The sequence below is a fragment of the Esox lucius genome, chromosome 14 (genome assembly GCF_011004845.1).
Source record: "Esox lucius isolate fEsoLuc1 chromosome 14, fEsoLuc1.pri, whole genome shotgun sequence".
Classification (NCBI taxonomy): domain Eukaryota; kingdom Metazoa; phylum Chordata; class Actinopteri; order Esociformes; family Esocidae; genus Esox; species Esox lucius.
In genome coordinates, this window is record NC_047582.1 from 35,043,706 (window position 1) to 35,060,368 (window position 16,663).

The 16,663-nt window shown below is 44.1% G+C and overlaps 1 protein-coding gene across 1 annotated transcript in view; it reads right to left on the bottom strand.

The window, feature by feature from the left end:
• tmem178b (transmembrane protein 178B) overlaps positions 1-16,663 on the bottom strand; it is a 124,539-nt gene that overhangs the window by 104,009 nt on the left and 3,867 nt on the right. The gene's annotated exons all lie outside the window — the stretch shown is intronic.

Sequence of the window (16,663 nt, forward strand, 5' to 3'; positions counted from 1 at the left end):
ACACACCCACACACATACACACACACTCCCAGAGTCTCCCCTTTTCCTTTAGGCATCAAGGCCCCTGCCAACTCAATCCTCCGACCCAACATCTGTGAAACACTAGATCTGAGTTACCATGACAACGCAAACCAGGGATGAGGAGATTTTCTCCATCCCTGCCTTTGCTTCTCTGTCCTCATCACACCATCTTTCTCTCTCTGTCTTTCTCTAGCAGACAATGACGTCAGCTACTGCCGTTCAATAACACACGTTACTGGTTTCCACGTGGTTCACTGACATCAGCTGTCGCCCAGTCAGGTCAGACGAGGTAGAGCAAGAGATAGACAAACAGAGTCAGTCTAAAAAGAAAGAGACAACAGAGCAAGAGAGGACTTACAGAACCGAGTGATGAAGAGCTAAGCCAAGCATCATCACTTGTGTAAATCACATTTGTTCTGTATCAGAACTACTGAATCGGGTATTAGGCAAATTTTAGAGCCATATCAGTTGTCAACACACAATCCAGCACATAAGACTGCTCCTACACAGTTTATTTATAATGTAAATGTTAGGCAGATAGCTAGCTATTTTCAGCACTGGGATGGGGGTCAATACAAGCTCAGATGCAAATCATTAAGACACCATTAGCTTCTGATGTTGGCTAAGATCATTTGATTCGACAAACTACAGTCTACAAAACTGAAGGCAGGCTGAGAGGGAAGAGAACCGCTAAGCTATCGTTAGCTTCTCATCAATTATGCTACTATCGTTGCTGGCACAGTTCTGGATCCAACCCAGTATACCAACAGAATTGGACACCATTTCTGTATTCCCAGGCCCCTGGATGAGTCATTAAAGGGCTTCTATATTGGCTGAGGCAGCTGCAGCCTTCAGTCTTCACACAGTCCCTTTATTTAAATGAACCATCCTTTTCTCCTTCTCTCTTCCTCTCGTTCTCTCTTCCTCTGCCCATCTCACTCGCTTTCACCCTGACAATCTCTCCTTTCTCGCCTTCAACTCTCTGCCCCTCTATTCCTCTCTCCTGCTACTTTCAATATCACTACTCTCTCTCTTATTCACCTCTGTACCCACCCTATCTCTCTCCCAGCCTCCCTCCCCGTGTCCCCCCCTCTCCCTCCATCCCTCCCTCACTCTCTCTCCCAGCCTCCCTCCCCGTGTCCCCCCGTCTCCCTCCATCCCTCCCTCACTCTCTCTCCCAGCCTCCCTCCCCGTGTCCCCCCGTCTCCCTCCTCTATCTCTCCCGCCCTCTCACTTCTCTTTTTCAAATCTCTACTCCTCAATCGTTCTCTTTCTCCAGTACTCTCACTCCTAAAAGAAATAGGCCAGTCTTTAGGTTGGTTGAATAAGGGTCTGATTGTATGCCTTCTCTCTCTCTGTCCTTGGCACAATCCCAAAACCTGCCCTTCGTTTTAATGCGCTCCTGCAAGCCTCATCGGGGAGAGTTGTGTTCCAGTTCCATTTTGAGCTAGGTAGATCCTTCCCAGCCACCCTGCCTTCCCAGCCTCCCAGCCTTCCTTGTCCCCCAGCCTCCCAGCCACCCAAGTCTCCCAGCCTTCCCAGTCACCCAGCCTCCCCAGTCTCCCAGCCACCCCAAGGGGGAGAAGTGGGTCCTAAGGGGTAGAAGTGAGTCCCAAGTGGGAGAGGTGGGCAACATTTTCTGTAGTCAACCACCAAAGGAATTAAGTACTTTTCTTTTGCATATTTGAAATGGAGAGGTGGGATGGATGGAGAGAAGGAAAATGGAAGTGATAGAAGGAAAGAAAGAGGACGAGTGACTGAGAGAGAGAAAGAGCGGGGAGAGAGGCATAGTGTGGAGAGATGGATCGGGTAAAGAGATGGGGAGAAGAGCTGAGAACTGTGACGGGTGGAGAAAGTGGGCAGTGTTGTTTATTAAAGGTTTAAGAGGGAATCAAAGTGTGAATGTGTCATACATCTGTCCTGAAGGCAACAACTGCTATGCCGAAGGAAGGAGGGGTAGAAGTAGGATGTAGGAATGAAGGGGGAGAAGTAGGATGTAGGAATGGAGGGAGAGAAGTAGGATGTAAGAACGGAGGGGGAGATGTAGAATGGAGGAATGGAGGGGGAGTAGTAGGATGTAGGAATGGAGGGAGAGAAGTAGGATGTAGGAATGAAGGGGGAGTAGTAGGATGTAGGAATGGAGGGGGAGAAGTAGGATGTAGGAATGGAAGGTTATAATGTAGGGGGAGATGTAGAATGTAGGAATGAAGGGGGAGAACTAGAAGGTAAGAATGTAACGGGTGATGTAGAAAAGGCTGCCAGTTGGGAAGTTTTCAACATCCCAAATGACAGGCTAGTCCCTAGTCCCTATGTGGCCTGATGAAAGGCACTACATAGGGACTAGGGAACCATTTAAAGCAATATGAGCCAGCTGCTGCAGTCTTCTCCATCTCTCTGTAATTGCCTTAACAGAAGGCATCCATCTCGGCTGACGTGGCAAGAAGCCGCCCGGCTCATTGTGTGTGCGCGCGTATGTGTGTGTGTACGCTTGTGTGAGCGTTGCATGAGTCAATACATTGTACTGATGGTGTAGGAGACGGGGCTGTCTGTGTCAGCCGAAGTAGTGTCATGTACAGTATATTTCGCCAGGGCTGTAACTTCAGGAATTTGGACGCCAGTCTGACTAACGGGCATGGTTTTAGCCCAGGTCCAGTTTCTGGGCCATAAAATATCTTAAGAATACACCTGTTCTACTGGTCTGAAGGGTACTCACATAAAGGGGGGTGTTGGAGTGTTTAGAGTGCTACCTTGATGCTAACAGAGAGTCAGATTCATGAATTGTACATTGCACGTGTTTGTGTGTGAGTTCTCCGCTTGATTACCTCAAACGTCCCATTCCCTGTATGAGAACATGAGTACATGAAAACACGGGTGAAACGTCCTCGAGTAGATTGTGTCTGCACCCCAGAGTTAGTCTGGCTCCTTGAAAAACTGTCCATCTCCTCTTATCTCTGTGTGCTTAGCTGCATCCCTCTCTACCTCCACTGTTCCCCGAGAAGAGGAGAAGAAGGGGGAGGAGGGCTAAGGACAGGGGGGAGGCGAGGGGCTTCTGGGATATTGGAGAGTGTAAAGTGTGAGGTCATGAAACATTGATGTGTGCTCTGAGGATCTGGGAAAACAAACATCGCTGTGTGTCTCTCGATCAAGATCTCTCTCTCCTGTCGCTACACCGCCTTTGTGTGGTTTCCTCCCAGCACTTCTGTTCCCAGGTAGACACAGGTGCTGCTTTATGATACCAATAGTTGTCAGCGTGTTCTGAAGCAGCTTTCCGGAGTTCCTCTAGCTAGCACAAAGACCATTGGTCACTAAATTTTTTTCCATCGGCCGCATAACATTCCGAAGGTCCGGTCAATATCCCCCAGTGAAGGGACTTATTATGACTTATTACCACAGCGAGCTGGGAGATCCATCACATGGCTACTGATCTGGATCTGTCGCCCAATGGCCCCCTGTTCCTTGAGAAGTGCGCTATTTTTGACCAGGACACTCAGGCGGCACGATTGGGGGATGCACCCAGATTTTTTCCTCTGCTATAAATAGGACCTCAAAAGTAACTACAAAATAAAAGCTTGAATCAAGCCAAAAACAGCTTCCAATGGGGTAAGAAAATGTTGGGTGAAACAACACTGAAACAACACAATGTTGGTTGAAACAACAAAACATAAATAAGTAAATTATCAGTCTTGTTCAGAGTTGTCATTGTGTTGGATTAAAACTATTCAGCTGGTTTTCAGAATGTTCTCTTTTGTTACAAACAACATGTATTGCCACTTAGTTATCACTACATTATTTAGATGCTACTTATGCTACTTATTATTTAGATGCTTTCAGGAATAATTTGGTAACACTTTATTTGAAGGGGCGTGCATAAGAGTGACAAGACACTGTCATGATACTGTCATAACCATGACATGACACATGAAGGAATCATTTAGAATTTTTATGAATGTTGTCATTATGTGTCATTCGGTTGATTATGTAATTTTTCTTTAACCCTTTGGCGCATACGATCACACCGGTGTGATCAATCTAGAGTGGTCCCTGAAGCGTTCGATCACACCGGTGTGATTAGAAAGTCATGTTTAGAACGCAGCATTAGCATGCCTAGCTACAAGTAACGTAACAATGGCTGGTAAAACCGCGCTATTATTTACTCACATTTAGCTCAAACAGTGTTTATAACTTTATTTCCTGATTGTAATTGTTTCAAGACCATACTATGATATTAACCAGGTAGAAAGCATTCAAATCGGGACAAGAAGTGTTACTTACGTACCAACAGACAGCCAACACTAATACACAAAAACGAATTATATTAGCGACTACTACCGATCAAAACCATTGCAAAAACGTTCTAGAAGTTACGTTACCCGTTGTGTGCATTTTATATAGTTTATTCATTTTCACTGCACTGAATTACTGGTCACGATTTGTTAGCTAGCGGGCAGCTGACGTTTGCTAGCAGTTAGCTGCTGTTTTCTAGCTAGCTACAGTTACAAATCAACCAACTTTTGCAGCTCTTAGAATTCGAGTCAACGAGAGAAGCTTGCAATGCAATGCATGTAGTGTTCCTTACCTAGCAAGGTGACTGATCAAATGCTGGCGAGAGTTCAAATGCTGCAGAGTACTGAAGTCACGTGCAAAAAAACTCACGCTGGGGGGTCGGTAAGGAATATTTGAAACTCACGCGTGAAAAGGTTAAGGTTGACATTGTTTGGGATGTCTTTGTTATGACAACTTGACATTAACTGAGACAACACAACCTGCCAATGTCTTTGTTATGACAACTTGACATTAACTGAGACAAAATATACTGTCAATGTCTTTGTTATGACAACTTGACATTAACTGAGACAACATAACCTGTCAATGTCTTTGTTATGACAACTTGACATTAACTGAGACAAAATATACTGTCAATGTCTTTGTTATGACAACTTGACATTAACTGAGACAACATAACCTGTCAATGTCTTTGTTATGACAACTTGACATTAACTGAGACAACATAACCTGTCAATGTCTTTGTTATGACAACTTGACATTAACTGAGACAACATAACCTGCCAATGTCTTTGTTATGACAACTTGACATTAACTGAGACAAAATATACTGTCAATGTCTTTGTTATGACAACTTGACATTAACTGAGACAACATAACCTGCCAATGTCTTTGTTGTGACAACTTGACAGTAACCAAGACAACATAACCTCTCATAAACATGGGCCTAATTATCAAACTTTAACTAGTGGTTTGCATGAAATATAGGCTAAGTAATTTACATTATTCAGGAGATAATATACATAATCCAATTTGTTAATATGTTTACAGTGCGGTAACCATTATTAATAAGGTAGACTGGCTACTTGCGTCTTCAAATAGGTGTTACGCATAGAAAATGTATGGTCGCATTTGGGGTTGATAACGTATTTTGAAGGACACTTTTATATTGAAGGACATTTACTACGGGTGGCCTATAGGGGGCAGTTTGACGTGGTCGTGTTGCGTTGGGACTGTTAACGATCAAAACACCTGCGCGTTCCCGTAACTCTTCAAGGAAAAGCCATGTCTTTCTCATCATTTATCCTGTTTTTTAAGTCGGTAAAATACAAAAGTACACTGGACATTTAGATACAGTTTGATAACTTGCCTGTTAAGTTGTATGTAGAGGGTTGGAAAAGTGTGGTAATTTTATGACTATGACAGAGACCCATGTCTATGTAAAATGCCGGGACGGTGGTGCATTCCTTTGGAAAAAACGAATTTGTTACTGTACTGTACTGAATTGTTTTCTTCGAAAACAACACTCCTGACAATATACCTAGGATTAATATAATTGAATTGTATAACTGTATTTTTTAGGAACTTTTAGCGATTACCTATTTCCTTGTTGTTAGCTGGTTTCGGTTGGTTATTAGCTGGCTCCAGTTATCTGTATGCTAGCTCCAGTCAAGTGTTTGTCAGTTCCGTGTAGCACTTTGCTAACTTGCTCAGACATGTTCTATTTGTGTTAACATGAAGGTAATTTGTTACACTATCGCTCTGTAGCCTATTTTATGTTTTCAATGTGATTATATTACGAATAGTTTATATTACTAAGGCTATTGTTCATGCAAAGAACTAGTTACTGTACATGAATGGATGACCTGAATCAACCTTAAAAAATTACAGTATTGTGTTCTTGGAGAAAACAACATGAGTTTATATCCTGTGTCAACATGAACAAATGACACATAGTCCCTCCAGCGTGTCCTAGGTCTTCCCCGGGGTCTCCTCCTGGTGGGACGGGACCGGAACACCTTCCCAGGAAGGCATTCCGGAGGCATGCGAAACAGATGCCCAAGCCACCTCAGCTGACCCCTCTCAATGTGGAGGAGAAGTGGCTCTACTCTGAGCTCCTCCCGGGTGACCGAGCTTTTCACCCTATCTCTAAGGGATCGCCCAGCCACCCTGCGGAGAAAGCTAATTTTGGCCGCCTGTATCCGGGATCTTGTCCTTTCGGTCATGACCCAAAGCTCATGACCATAGGTGAGAGTAGGAACGTAGATTGACCGGTAAATCGAAAGCTTTGCCTTGCGGCTCAGCTCTTTCTTCACCACGACAGACCGATACATCGACCGCATTACTGCAGAAGCTGCACCGATCCGTCTGTCAATCTCCCGTTCCATCCTTCCCTCACTCATGAACAAGACCCCTAGATACTTAAACTCCTCCACTTGAGGCAGGCACTCTCCACCAACCTGAAGTGGGCAAGCCACCCTTTTCCGACTGAGGACCATGGCCTCGGATTTGGAGGTACTGATTTTCATCCCCACCGCTTCACACTCGGCTGCAAACCGTCCCAGTGCATGCTGAAGGTCCTGGTTTGAAAAGTCCATAAAAATTACGAACAGAACCGGCGACAAAGGGCAGCCCTCCCGGAGTCCAACATGCACTGGGAACAAGTCTGACATACTGCCGGCAATGCAGACCAAGCTCCTGCTTCGGTCGTACAGGGACCAAACAGTCCTTAGCAAAGGACCCAGGACCCCATATTCACGAAGCACTCTCCACAGGATGCCGCGAGGGACACAGTCGAATGCCTGTGCAGTTGTCACAAAGTGCTTTACAGAGACACCCGGCCTTAAACCCCAAGGAGCAAACAACAGTAGTGTTGAATTTCAGTGGCTAGGAAAAACTCCCTAAGAAGGTCGAATTTTAGGAAGAAACCTAGAGAGGACCCAGGCTCAGAGGGGTGACCAGTCCTCTTCTGGCTGTGCCGGGTGAGATATTAAGAGTCCAATTGGAATAATAAATACATTTCTCTGGGCTAAATCCAGAGTCTATTTGATTTTAGACTAGGTCAGAAGTATGACCAGGTGGACAAGGACAGGGACAGCAACGGGCCCCCCAAACCAGGTACTCCGCAGGTGTGGACCAAATAAAGTGTTACGAATAATTTATTTTGAAATATGGACACTTGTTCATCATCGCTATCTTCCTCACTTGTGTTCCTTGTCACCGTCCCTATTTACGTTCCTCCTTCCCTTATTTGTCTTGTTGGCCAATGTTTGGATTTTGTTTCCTATGTAACGTTGTTCTGTTTTCATGACGATTATTGGATGCTATGGCCTTTCTGGTTCCGGTGCCGGAACCCCGCAGAGGCCACGGAGCAGATGAGCACCACCAAGGTCCTGTTCCAACATGGTTGTCTGTTCTGGGTCTCCGTCTCAGCCAGCCTTTCCTGTGTTGGTTTTCCGGGATGTTCTGGTTACCTACCTGCAGAGGTTTCAACAAAGTTCCTGGAATCGGTGGCAGCCACCTCTCGGGTCGTCTGCCCAGGGGGGGTACTGTCACGTCCCGGGAACGGCAAGCCCAGGGGCGGTACTGTCACGTCCCGGAAACAGCAAGCCCATGGGGGGTACTGTCACGTCCCGGGAACGGCAGGCCCATGGGGGGTACTGTCACGTCCCGGAACGGCAGGCCATTTTCTGTTTTCAAGTTCGGTTGCGTTTTAGTTCCTTTATTAAAGTCCTCTGTTCTTCCTGCCCCTGCGCCTTGCCTCCATCGACGATACAAAATAGATGTTTTGACATGTACTGTTGCTTGGCAATGAGGTAGGGACCACAGAGAAGTGAAAGCTTGGTGTCTGTACCATGATCACCAGCGTCTAGGTCTCTACAGAACTGCCAGTGTTCTGCTGGCCTGGTTCAAGTTGTTGGATGTAAGATTCACCACCAGGACCAAGGCCACCGTGATAAATCATTCACAATGTTTCCGTCTCCAGTTCTAGAGAGGGTAAAACAGATGTGTCCAGCAGGCTTTTATTGATCAAGTCATACAATTTGGAATAATCTTTTATATACACACATACTTATTTATTGTTTATTATTGTTATTTGTTTGGGGGGGAGCTGGTAAAGTGAAAAAAAATAAGATAAATACTGTAAATATGGATTTAAATAAAACACATATCTAGTCACAACTACATGTAAAACACTGGCAACATGGAGCACAACATATTTACAACAAGAAAAGTGCTGTGATGAGGGGCCACAATGGACTCAAGATTATCGATCACGAGCACATCATATCAAATTGGCATTTAATTCATATGAACCATTCCACCAGTGACTATCCTAACTGTATTGCTTGCTGGCGTCCCATTAGATTAGCGAAGTGGGCAGAAAATTCGGGAACACCACCATTCCCAGGAACAGCTAGCAGACATTGGCACCAGAGAGGCTATGAAGGGTTGGCTCTCCCTCTCGAGGTTTCCAATTTAACTCCCCCTAGGAGGACATGCCTTCCGTGGGGAAGGCATGTAATCTAATCCCAGGCTTTGCTGTTGGCCAGGCCTCAGTCGCCCCAAGAGACGGTGCTCTTTTCACACAGATATTTTAACTGTGTCCTAAATTGCACACTACAGTGTGTTACAACAGAGGGTGCTGTGGTCAAAATGAGAGCGCTACCTCAGGAATAGGGTGTCATTTCAGATACAGAGGGGGAGACCGCTGCTGCTCTGTCTGATTGGAGCAGAAGCTCTAATGTTTGAATCTGATTGGTCTCTGTTGGATCCTGGTGTGTTGATCGCAAGATATCCTCTGGGATGAGAATGACAGATGGTGAACAATGAAAGGGGTCAGGGGCGTACCCCCACCTATTGTCCACACACACACACACACACACACACCACACACATAAACACTATTCTCTTATTTTTTCTGTTCTCCATTTGCTAAACAAAATCCAATGTAAAACCTTGCTCTGCTTTCCTAGTTTTTAAATAGCAAACCTTCCTTTCCTAACTCCTTCATATATCCTCCTCAATCCGTCCTTTCCTATCCACTCAGTCTCTCCTCCTCAATCCTTCCTTTCCTATCCACTCAGTCTCTCCTCCTCAATCCTTCCTTTCCTATCCACTCAGTCTCTCCTCCTCAATCCTTCCTTTCCTATCCACTCAGTCTCTCCCCCTCAATCCTTCCTTTCCTATCCACTCAGTCTCTCCTCCTCAATCCTTCCTTTCCTATCCACTCAGTCTCTCCTCCTCAATCCTTCCCTTCCTATCCACTCAGTCTCTTGTCCTCAATCCTTCCTTTCCTATCTACTCCACCTCTCCCTCTCTCCATCTTTCCTATTCTCTCTCCATCTTTCCTATTCTCTCTCCATCTTTCCTATTCTCTCTCCATCTTTCCTATTCTCTCTCCATCTTTCCTATTCTATCTCCACCACTGTCTTTCTCTCCACCTCTTTATTTTTAATGATAGAATAGCAGAACTGTAGTATGACAGACTGGTGATTGGGCAATGGGGGACTGTTAGCCCTGCAGGGTGGGGGGGATGTGGGGGTGGGGGGGGGTGTAGATGCTGCCGTGCCCAATCATGTCAGTAGAATGTCCCCCACGCAAACATATGCCAGCTGTCCGGATAATAACTCCAAACACACACACACACAACCCCCCCCCCCCCCCCCCCCACACACACACACACACAACACACACACACACACACACACAACACACACACAGCTCCAGCAGGACCCGTTGCCTTTCGGCTCAGTGCTCGTCCCTCCTGAAGGTCTAAATATTAAGCAACGTCATGCAGGGTGGACAGCGGATGACGAGGGTCTGGTGGGATGGATGAAGGAGGACACTGTGGGACAGTTTTTTTGGATGAGGTTAAATTAACAGAAATGAGGTTTTGGGACAAACCAATATCCCCCTGTTTTCTTCACTGTGTACTATGTATATCAGATTAGCGTAATCCAGGTTGGTAACGTCTGGAAAGACTGGTCCATCTGCCGTCAGAATGACTAAGCATCAGGCTGCCAAAGAGAAAGCAAGTCCTGCATTGTAACGGGAAAAGTATTTGTACTAAACATCTGAGCATGGAAAGTGTTACCTAACGAGTCAGTGGGGTCTTGATGGGTGGACTGGCAGCTTTCACAAGCGTACAGATGAGTTTGCCAGTCGAACAGCAAGAACAAGACAAACGTTAGAAGGATTATATGTCCACAGTAGCTAAGCCAAACCAATACATCCAGGTTAAAATGCCTTTGATGCTTTCCACACGGGGCAACGATCTCCCAGACTTGTATTTTACTATTGCGTGTTTGATGAGGATGTAGGAAGGGCTTAAAGCACCAGCTGTGAACCTGAAAGTGACCGCCAGCTACAACTATGTGGATGATGTTTTTATTTCCCAGTGTATTAGGTTCTCTTTCAACTCTGCCCCAAACCTCTGTCTTAACCCTAACCTAAACCAGTTGGAATTAATGCCTGAACTAAACCATCCAGTTCTGATGTCTATCCCCAGATGGACGAAGGTTGAAAAGTGAAGTGGTACGGTGAAATCTTGTTGATCTGAGCTCTTGACTGACAGTTCCTACAGCCAGCAGTAGCTGAGTGGCCTTCTGCTGTTATCACCACTGTTGGCTAACGGCCAAGCTATGTGGTTCTGTCAAGTACGGGCCATTTAATTATTTTAATGTTTGGGCCAGTAGAACACATTCTCATTAACAGCAACAGCCAGTGGGCCGGCTCCAGAGACCATCGGGGTGTTGAGTACATCTGTAATGGCCCATTTCCAGCAAGATCAGGAGCCCTGTACTATGACTCAGTTTCAGTGATTAGAATTAATGCGCAGTAAAACCTTTCAGCCACTGTACTATTATAATATTTCATCTACAGGTATGGGGGAAAAGCTTCTTGTACATCGATAAGAACACCAGAGCACAACAAGGTTGATATTAACGATAAGTAACATAGAGGAAAACAGCACTTCCAATAGTCCGTTTGTTGAATTTGAAAGACAACTTGTCTATCATGTAGATTTTGGCCAAAATTAAAATGTGTCACTAACTCACCCATGGATTGACATATCAGCATTGTCCTGATGAACACACATCCAGTTAAGAGCCTACAAGAACTGAAACCTGTTGATTTTATAGGATATCAATGTGTTTAATGATGATTCATATGAACTGCAATACGGGCTGTTGAGAGGTGCGCTTCCCAGTAACCGTCATTGTTATCCTTAAACTTCTGAAATCTCATGAAACTTGGTCAGCCCAGTGATTTGCCTTCCATACCCATAGCTGTGAACTGCTGAAATACCCGGTTTTGAACATCCCAAAAAGTATATTCAGAACCAAAGCCCAACTATTTCTGCTATGACACGTTTGTGATCCATCTTGGAAACAGAACGTGCCAAACAGCGCTTCACACTGATGTTTTTTACAGTGTTTTCACAGAGCTGTTTCCAGTATTTGCTGTGTACATTCCACACCTTTTGTTTAAGCCAATTTAACTGTTGTGCTTAAAAATTCTAATTAGTAAAAGAGATGTTTTAGCATGCTTGCCAACTGGTGATGGGAAAAGTGTAATTTTCTAAGAGTTGCCTGTCTGTCAGAGAAGTTCCCTGATTAGTGGTTGAAGGTGGATATAATGTTGGTTGTATGCCCAGCAGTGTTGGGGTAATCCGTTACAGTAGTCAGATTACTTTTAAACGGTAACGAGTCACGTAAAGCGTTATTCAACAAAAGGAAGCCAAGATGGCAGCACCAGCACCTCCTGTTAAGTTCATGATAAACCTACCAAAGCACACGCCCAGCTCCCATTAATGTCAAATCTATATGTGGCGTCGCCTAGAGATTTGTGCTGCGGAATGCTGAGCTGCATGATTCAGGCTTGGGAAGCAGTTTACTATTTTGACGACTTCATTATTACTTTCACCTATAACCAATCACAGAGTTTGCTGTTATGTGTTGCAGGAATCTCTTGCCTGTTTGACAACCAAAGTTCGATCCCAAATCATCCTCTTTCGGACTACCGAAGTCCATTGAAAATAAACAACTAGATACATGTTCTGTTTCTAAATGTGATGAAGTTATATTAATCAGTGTATAAAGCTACAGCAGTATTCTTTGAGAAGGTATATTAATCAGTGTATAAAGCTAAAGCAGTATTCTTTGAGAAGGTATATTAATCAGTGTATAAAGCTAAAGCAGTATTCTTTGAGAAGGTATATTAATCAGTGTATAAAGCTACAGCAGTATTCTTTGAGAAGGTATATTAATCAGTGTATAAAGCTAAAGCAGTATTCTTTGAGAAGGTATATTAATCAGTGTATAAAGCTAAAGCAGTATTCTTTGAGAAGGTATATTTATCAGTGTATAAAGCTACAGCAGTATTCTTTGAGAAGGTATATATATCAGTATATAAACCTACAGCAGTATTCTTTGAGAAGGTATGTTAATCAGTGTATAAAGCTACAGCAGTATTCTTTGAGAAGGTATATTTATCAATTGTATAAAGCTACAGCAGTATTCTTTGAGAAGGTATATTTATCAATTGTATAAAGCTACAGCAGAATTCTTTGAGACGGTATATTTATCAGTGTATAAACCTACAGCAGTATTCTTTGAGAAGGTATATTTATCAATTGTATAAAGCTACAGCAGTATTCTTTGAGAAGGTATATTTATCAATTGTATAAAGCTACAGCAGTATTCTTTGAGAAGGTATATTTATCAATTGTATAAAGCTACAGCAGTATTCTTTGAGAAGGTATATTTATCAATTGTATAAAGCTACAGCAGTATTCTTTGAGAAGGTATATTTATCAGTGTATAAAGCTACAGCAGTATTCTTTGTTCTTTGTTCACTGCAATGGAACTAGTATGGTGGTACAAATAGGCTGGGCATGAAAATGTGAAGGCACTTGCAGTACAAAATAAACGATTGGTTCTATAGATTACAGAACTTAACTTCCTCATTATGGTATATGATTACCTGAGATAATAGGATTGGTCACTCTTGCTGTATAATAAATGATAATGTATAATGAGTAATGATTGATAATGTTATATTCTATGTAATTATACGATATCCCATTGTGTGCAGTGGATTGAGGAGCCGTCGGTTGGATCAGGGCTGTGTGAGGGCAGTGGATCAAGGAGCGGTGGGTTTGATCAGGGCTGTGTGAGGGCAGTGGATCGAGTAGTGGTGGGTTGAATCAGGGCTGTGTGAGGGCAGTGGATCGAGGAGCGGTGGGTTTGATCAGGGCTGTGTGAGGGCAGTGGATCAAGGAGCGGTGGATTGAATCAGGGCTGTGTGAGGGCAGTGGATCGAGGAGCGGTGGATTGGATCAGGGCTGTGTGAGGGCAGTGGATCGAGTAGTGGTGGGTTGGATCAGGGCTGTGTGAGGGCAGTGGATCAAGGAGCGGTGGATTGGATCAGGGCTGTGTGAGGGCAGTGGATCGAGGAGCGGTGGATTGGATCAGGGCTGCTTGAGGGCAGTGGATCGAGTAGTGGTGGGTTGAATCAGGGCTGTGTGAGGGCAGTGGATCGAGGAGCGGTGGGTTTGATCAGGGCTGTGTGAGGGCAGTGGATCGAGTAGTGGTGGGTTGAATCAGGGCTGTGCTGTGTGATTTCCATTAGAGTGCTGAGCCCAGTGAGAGAGGAGGCCCAGTGCTGCAGATGGCAGGTCATCAAAGCTATGGAGGATGCCTCAAAGAGACACAGCTGCACCCATCATTTTCTATTCCAAACACTCGCACGCAAGCACTCACACACACACACACGTCAAACACACCGACGCACATGTGAACACAAAGAGACAAACACAAGTTCCAATGCACAACAGTAACCTCCTTCAAAAGACGTCCAGTGCCTGTCACATCAGGTGACTTCATACAGCAACCACACAATCCACAATGTGACAGCGAGGCTTCTTACCCAGGCTGACGGATCAACTGAATGACGAATGAACCGCAGAAGGCCTGGGAAGTGTCTTGTTAGGCCTTTCTTAGTTCATCATTTACACTTCTGTCATGTTTGAGTAGAAGATTGTGACAAGAGCTGCATGCCGTCATAGAAAACTCATCAGTCAACATTACAGGCTCCTGTATGGCCTGGGAAGACAGTGGGGAGACTCATCGCCATAATGATGACCTGTCTTGTTAAAGGTTACGTTTCTTCTTAACAGAAGTGTTTGGTTGGCCACAAATCATGTAGCACATCAACATATTTGCACGGGGCAATTTCCTGGCCATAACCCAGTTTGATGCATCAAATAAGCTTACTGACCAATTTGGACTTCAATCAAAATATTTTTTTAGGGCACTGTGTAGATTGTAATATAAATTAGCATTCCCTCATATTTTTAGAATGTATATTAATTTTGATTTACCTTTTAAGTACAAGGTAAGTGTTTAGAGTGCAGGTAGGTCTTTAGAGTAGAGGAAGGTCTTTAGAGTACATGTAGGTCTTTAGAGTACAAGGTAAGTGTTTAGAGTGCAGGTAGGTCTTTAGAGTAGAGGAAGGTCTTTAGAGTACAGGTAGGTCTTTAGAGTAGAGGTAGGTCTTGAGAGTACATGTATGTCTTTAAGAGTACCAGGTAGGTCTTTAGAGTACAAGGTAAGTGTTTAGAGTAGAGGTAGGTCTTTAGAGAGCAGGTAGGTCTTTAGAGTAGAGGAAGGTATTTAGAGTACAGGTAGGTCTTTAGAGTACAGGTAGGTCTTTAGAGTACATGTAGGTCTTTAGAGTACCAGGTAGGTGTTTAGAGTACCAGGTAAGTGTTTAGAGTACATATAGGTCTTTAGAGTGCAGGTAGGTGTTTAAAGTACAGGTAGGTCTTTAGAGTAGTGGTAGGTCTTTAGAGTAGAGGTAGGTCTTTAGAGTACAAGTAGGTCTTTAGAGTAGAGGTAGGTCTTTAGAGTAGAGGTAGGTCTTTAGAGTACTTGTAGGTCTTTAGAGTACCAGGTAGGTGTTTAGAGTACCAAGTAAGTGTTTAGAGTGCAGGTAGGCCTTTAGAGTGCAGGTAGGCCTTTAGAGTGCAGGTAGGTGTTTAGAGTACATGTAGGTCTTTAGAGTACAGGTAGGTCTTTAGAGTACAGGTAGGTCTTTAGAGTGCAGGCTAGGCCTTTAGAGTACAGGTTGTTCATTAGAGTAGAGGTAGGTCTTTAGAGTACAGGTTGGTCATTAGAGTACAGGTAGGTCTTTAGAGTACAGGTAGGTATTTAGAGTACAGGTAGGTCTTTAGAGTACAGGTAGGTCTTTAGAGTAGAGGTAGGTCTTTAGAGTAGAGGTAGGTCTTTAGAGTGCAGGCTAGGCCTTTAGAATACAGATAGAGTACAGGTAGGTCTTTAGAGTACAGGTAGGTCTTTAGAGTAGAGGTAGGTCTTTAGAGTGCAGGCTAGGCCTTTAGACTACAGATAGAGTACAGGTAGGTCTTTAGAGTGCTGGTAGTTCTTTAGAGTAGAGGTAGGTCTTTAGAGTAGAGGTAGGTCTTTAGAGTGCAGGCTAGGCCTTTAGAGTACAGGTAGGAATTCAAAGTACAGGGAGGTTGTAGCATCCAACAGCATAATTACAGATGTAAGCAGGGGCGGACTGGGATCATCAGTTTGCCGTGGCATGGCCAAATATTCCGCACTGGCCAAGTTTTTCTTCTCCTTATGGCCCATATTACTAGCCAATCAGTGATAATTGTGATTAAAAAATACAGAACTACACAAACAGACTTACTACACTAATACTGGACCAGATGGCCAGCTGGTCGTCTGACATTATCCCTGTCTGAATGTCCCTGTATATAGTGTGATAGCCTTTGTGTTATTCACCGTCCTCAGACGCGACCGTCTGGCATCTCATTGTGACTTGGCTGAGCTCTGCTCTGAGACCAGTAGAACCAACAACAACAGCCTGGATATGCACATTTCAACAGGCTCTGCGTCCTCTAATTTATCTCAACGTATTGACTGTTGTTGAAATGGCTTTAGCCGTTCTGTGGATATTAAAAGTATTAAAGTCTGTTCTAGAACATCAAATATACTTTAATAGGGTATACAAAGCAGTGTTCTGGGATAGTTTAGTGTTCTAGAATATAAGACTGTTGGAGTCGATACTTTTGAAATACTCAGAATGATGTATACTTCGCTTTTATGTTTGATAGGCTATAATTGTATGTGTATATGCCTCAGCTTCCACCACGCTGTTTACAGGTTGACAATAAAGGCTAAATATTCACTCTAATCACATTTTTATGCCATTGCAACAGTTATTAACACTGATCTCACCTTATTTCACCCTGTCTCCAACAGAAGGTTGTTGGGGAGAAGGTCGTTTGTGGAGGAACTGCTCTGTCTGTTGCAAAGGGCTGTAG